The sequence below is a fragment of the Peromyscus maniculatus genome, chromosome 5 (genome assembly GCF_049852395.1).
Source record: "Peromyscus maniculatus bairdii isolate BWxNUB_F1_BW_parent chromosome 5, HU_Pman_BW_mat_3.1, whole genome shotgun sequence".
NCBI lineage: Eukaryota > Metazoa > Chordata > Mammalia > Rodentia > Cricetidae > Peromyscus > Peromyscus maniculatus.
Genome location: NC_134856.1, coordinates 13,441,375 through 13,447,111, shown reverse-complemented (window position 1 = coordinate 13,447,111; position 5,737 = coordinate 13,441,375). Strand labels below are relative to the sequence as shown.

General features: G+C 50.1%; 1 long non-coding RNA gene across 1 annotated transcript; it reads left to right on the top strand.

Moving 5' to 3' along the window:
* The first annotated feature begins 1,062 nt into the window (after positions 1 to 1,062).
* On the top strand, positions 1,063 to 5,497 carry LOC121829340 (uncharacterized). Its single transcript, XR_006072103.2, has 3 exons — positions 1,063 to 3,175; positions 3,355 to 3,423; positions 4,967 to 5,497. It is a non-coding gene; the product is annotated as an uncharacterized LOC121829340 (long non-coding RNA).
* Positions 5,498 to 5,737: the final 240 nt, after the last annotated feature.

The window sequence follows — 5,737 nt, the reverse complement described above, 5'->3', positions numbered from 1 at the left end:
TGGCACACACACCTTTAATCTTAACATTCTTGAGGCAGAGATCCATCTGGATCTCTCTGAGTTCAAAGCCACACTGGAAACAGCCAGGCATGGTGACCTACCAAGTGATGGCAGGAAGCAGAAAGGTATATAAGGCGTGAAGACCAGGAACTAGTGCCCTGTTAAGTTTTTAGGCTTTTGAGCAGCAGTTCAGCTGAGATCCATTTGGATGAGGACTCAGAGGCTTCCATTCTGAGGAAACAGGATCAGCTGAGAGATTGGCCAGATGAGGTGGCTGTGGCTTATTCTGCTTTTCTGATCTTCCAGCATTCACCCCAATACCTGGCTTCAGGTTTGATTTTATTAGTAAGACCTTTTAAGATTCCTGCTACAACACTGTATATATGTGTGATCTATCTGCACTGGGGTGGGGTGGGGGAATGGTAGGAGCTGGAGACCTCTCACTCTGGCTGCCCACAGTGGTTGGCTTGCAGCATTTACCCAGGGTGAGCATTTAGGAACTTTCTCAGTGCACCTGCCTCATACCTTCCAGTGGTCATGTCATCTGTCCTGGGACTCATACTGTATTTAGCATCTGTAGGTATGGCCCTGCAGTTCAGGGGACATTGAATACTAGTGTTGGGAAATGAAATAGAAGTTGGGCATTTCTCAAGTGACTTCTCTTCCTACCACCCAAAGACAGTAGCATAAGTTGCTTGGTCCCGGGAGAAGGCAGGGCCTTGGAGACCGGAGACCCACCAGGGGCTTATCTATGGTGTCTACTTAAGCACCCCAACATTCTTTAATTTCAGTGGGCTGTCCCATTCTTTCAAAGAGAGCTGAGAGCTCAGACTATGGGGTTCTATGACATTGTGACTGACCCTTGAGGCAAAGAACTCAGCTCAAATCAGAGTTGGTACTGTTCCCTCCTGGTAAGAATGATTCTAACCTCTCGGGAGCTGGAGTTCCCCTTGTGAGGTCAAGGGCTCATCCACTTGGTGACCAAACCCTGATGAAGCATTCTGTGTATGACCAGCCATGTGGCAGACCAGCCAACCCCTGCTCTTTCTGCACCTACAAACTTTCCAAGGGCCACACAAGAATGAGCCAATGTTAGCAGTTCTCTCCAGAGTGTGATGAGGAAATGCAAGGCCTCAAGTTGGGGTTGAAGGTGCTGCTGCAGATGCCCCCCGGGGGGGCATCGTGGGTCCCCATTTATTGACTTAGAAATAACTATCAAGCAAGGTTGGCCCTGGGAGTGGGTGAGCCTGTGTGCTTGCGTAATGCTCTCCTGCGGCTGGATTTAGAGTCTTGGTTTTTGCTTTAAGGAAGCTGAAGGACCCGCCATGCCTGTGGTTAGTCCCATTGGGAAGCTGAAGATGGGAGAAGCCAGTACCTCTTCTGGGTGAGGGAGGAAGAAATTGCCCTGTAGAACATCCCCAATGGTGACATGTTGACAGACTCAGTTTACCTTGCCCTTGCCTCCTCCTTTGTTTTCTGTCTGCAACTTCCAAGTTCTGAGCCTGGGTCTGAAGCAAATCAGGACCCAAACAGAACCTTTGCTTTCCATGGGGCTTTACGAGGAAGGCTTGGGCGTCCTGCAGCGTGGGCCCTGGTGATTAACGACGTGGGGCTTTCTCCATTGTGCAAGGCAGAGGAAGGAAGGAAGGAAGGAAGGAAGAACACTTAACAGGAGAGGGTGTCCACGTGCTGGGCCTTTGCACTTCAGATCCCCTTGGGAGGGAAGTTGAATCCTTCAGTCCAGGCCCTAGCTGGATTGGCTCTGGTGAGCCGGATGGGGCTGTGACCTGGGTCGGGTCATAAAGCTGTGACCCTGGGTCATCTGGGCTGTGCTTTGATGATCTGTCACCACATCAGCCAAGGCCCAGGGAGCTACTGCTGAGGGCCAGAGACGTAATCTGCCAGGTCCACACCCTAGATCTTTCACTAGTATTTACCAGAGGGAAGAAAGACATCAGAAAGCCCCAGTGACCATGGTTCTTTCCAGGCACTCGTGGGGAGGGATGAACATGTTTAATGAGCAGAGATGTATCCAGGCCATGTAGTTATTTGAAGACAGGAGTTGGATACGGCCCCTCTGGGTTTAGATCTTTAGTCAGAAGATGAAGAGTAGGAAATTTTGGACAGACAGCTCTGCTTTCCTGTCTCCCTGGGTTGACCCTGAACTTGGTTCTACCCTGCTTCTCGGAGGGTCCGGGGGCATCAAGCCCCTTGGCCTCAGAGGTAACCCACTCATTGTTATCCCTATTGCCTTTGCTCCCTTCCCTGACCTGATTCACTCATGCTTTCTGAGATTCCTCCCTCCTTCCCCAAGTAAGCCCACTGTACCCCAGATCTCTTTATGGGGTCTGCTTTGGGGAGTCTGAATCAAGACTTGGCCTTAATGACTTGGATCTGCTGTTTAGTCCCAGGTCCCACCAGGCCACCCCTCAGTCAGTTTATTTAAAATCCCCAAGTAACATCTTGCTGTTGTTCTTGGGAGGCAGAGTCTCACTCTGTCCTAAGTCTTGCTATGGGGACCAGCAGGCCTACAACTTGTGGCAATTCTCCTGTCTCTGCTTCTCACAGACCTTCAAAGTCATTTGTCCCTGGTCTGAGTGGCTGCGAGGACACCATGAAATGAGACCTTTTTTGCTAAGGCAGGGTATGGAGCCATCTATTGATCTGCTTTTGAGTGTGAACAGAGGTTTCCCTGGAGGGCTTCTCTCTGCCTCCAAAGTCACCTAGGTGGGTGGAGCATATGTACAGTGGTTGCAGGTGTTGGCATGTGAAGCCCAGAAACAGGGATACTCTTAGGGGTAGGAAAGGAGACCCCCTTGCCTGTGTCTGGTAGATGCTCATGCAGAACAAAGGCTGTTTCCAAGGACAGAGGGCGCATGCCCAAAGCTGTCCTGATGGACAGCCCTCCTTGAGGGACTTCCTGAACTTGCTCCATGAGGTCCAGTGATTGGAGTCATGGAAGGACAGGAAAAAGCCAAGTGAGCAGAGGGGTTCAGAGCCAGAACTGTGGAGTCAGGCTGCCTGGATCCTGGCCCCACCCCTTCCTATGTGGGTGACATTTGAGCAGTTCCTTGGCATCCCTGGGTCTCAGTGTCTGCATCTGAAGCTTGGGGAACCCTCACAGGCTTATGCTACCAAGATGGCAGCTCATGACAACCGTCCCTGGACAGGGGAGGTGAGTGCTGATTTTCCGTCTTTTCTGATCTCTTTTGCAGAGTATGTATGCAAATGTTCTTACTGCTATTAGAAAAGTAAAAGGCTTTTGTTTTACTTTGAGACAAGATCTTTCACTATGAAATCCAAGCTGGTCTAAACTCATACTCCTCCTCCCTCCCCTTCCTGACTGGATTACAGATGTACTCCACCACATGCAGCAGAAGATAGCTTCCGAAAGACCGATATACATTGGGTAAGATGAAGGAGGTAGGCATGCACAGGGTGGAATCTGGAGGTGACCAGCAGCCACTTTGGTGTCAAGGGTCCATCTGAACCATCATTCTTTGTGGCAGGAACTTGGCAGCTCAAGGTCTCAGGTGGGCCATGAGAGGCTGTGCTGTCGTGGGGAGCAAGACAATTTCTAACTCCTGTGACAGTCATTTTTATACTGCTATACCTGACAAAAACAACTTAGAGGGGTGTGTGTGTGTGTGTGTGTGTGTGTGTGTGTGTGTGTGTGTGTATTCTGAATCATGGCTTAAGAGGGTGCGACCCATCATGGTGGCAAAGGCATGGTGGTTGGAGTTGGAAGGGGTTGCTTTATGGGGGTGGGAGCTGGTATGCAGCTTGTTACCCAGTGCTGGCCAGGAAGTGAAGGGCTCGATAGATTATAACCCTCAAGATCTGACTCTAGTGGCCAACATCTACTAGTACTACTACTACTAGGGCTTGCATCTTGAAGGTCTTGTGACCTCCCAAAACAGTACCAGCAGCTATTCACACACCCCTCAGAGGACACTTCATATTAACACTCTAACATCCCCCGAGGGAGGGCTGAGTTGAGGCAGCAAAGCTGGAGAGAGCTGAGAACATGAGCAGGGAGGGCAGGAATGGGAGAAGCCCAGGCCACGGGATCTGAGGAGGCTGCAGGCAGACACCCCGCAGGAGGCCTCAGCCCCTCTTCTAAGGGTGTTCCCCCATACGGTTTATAAAAGGAGAAACGAAGAAACCAGACTCGGGGGCGCATGCTTATCATCCCAGCATGCAGGAAACGGAAGGAAGAACATTGCCATAAGTTTACCATCAATGAGGCTACATGCATAGTGAGACCCCAGAGGGAGAAGGGAGAGGTGAAAGGAACAAGGAGAGATGGATGCCATATGTCCAGACGGTTCCATCCCTGATTTTAGCTCTGATGGGCTTCTGAGTCTGTGACAGGGTGCCCAAGAGGAGGAACGTCTCTGTCTGTTACAGTTATTTCTTGGTACCACAGAAAGAGTATATGAGAAAAAGGAAGAAAGAAAAGAAGGAAGGGAGAGAGAGAGAGAGAGAGAGAGGGGGGGGGGGAGAGAGAAAAAACAATAAACAAACAAATTGTTTTTGAGGCAGGGTCTCACTATGTAACTATGTATTCCAGTCTGGCTTTGTGACCCTCCTGCCTCAGCCTTGTGACTTCTGGGACTGGAAGCTGGTGGCACCATGTCCAGCTTAAAACAAACAATTAGGAATTCTACTTCTCAACTGGCTTAACCCAAATACGAACGGAGCCCCATGTGGGCCTGTGGGCCAGCCTTACCTTGGTGCTGTGTTCAGAAAGAAAGAGTCTAAAATTGAAACTGTTTATAATCTTTAAAGGGTTCTATTTCTTTTCCCGGTGACTAGCAGAATGCTTTAATGTGGATGACACTCATCTCTAGAGAGATACTTCCCCGCCCTTCCATTCCTCTCTTCCTTCTTCCATTTCCTGCGGCTGCCCCAGGCACACACTCATCTCCAGCCTACACCAGCTTCCTCTTCCTTCTCTCCACAGGTCTCCCCTGATTGCTTCGCTGCCAGATGTCCTTGGAATTTCAGCTCTGAGGAGCTCACTGGAAGGACTGGAGACTGAAAGATTTTTGCCCACAGCCCTTCCTCATTCTTTACAAAGGGATTCACGCAGCGATCACTGGTCAAGAGAACAGGCATGGGGTGGGGCTAGTGAAGTTGGAACCCTGGGTTCTTCTTCTTGTTCACCCCATGATGTGGAGCGCACTATAGGACAATTAGGAAATCCAGTCTCTGCAGGAGGAAAGCATGGAGATGTAATAAATACGTTTACCTACATTGGCCTGGGACCGCAGCTCTCCATCTAGATGCTGCAGCAGGGCCAGGTTTGACTCAAGCGTGGATGACCATCACTCGATTTGCTGTAGTCATATGGGTTCTGGGACAAGATTGCCTGCGTTGAAATCTCAGCTCTCTCTCGTATTTGAATCCAGATAAACAGCTTAACTTCCTCTGTAAAGCAGGGTGAGTGATGGCACTGACCTTAGAGAATTTCAGTGAGCGCGTGCACACTGATCCTGTGTGATGTGGTTAGAAGGGCCCTGTGGCATGTGGCAAGGGCCCTCCAAGTGTTCATGGCATTGCCTAAGTAGAGTAAGAGCTGGAATCAAGATTTAAAACCAGTCCAGTAGGGTTGCAAATCTGAGCTGGTAACTGCAGCCCTGCCTCCTCCCCCCAGGCTAGTGCAGGACCACTAGGGTTACAAATGTTCCCTCCTGACTGAGAGGAGAGTCTCAGAGAGACATTTGCACACTCC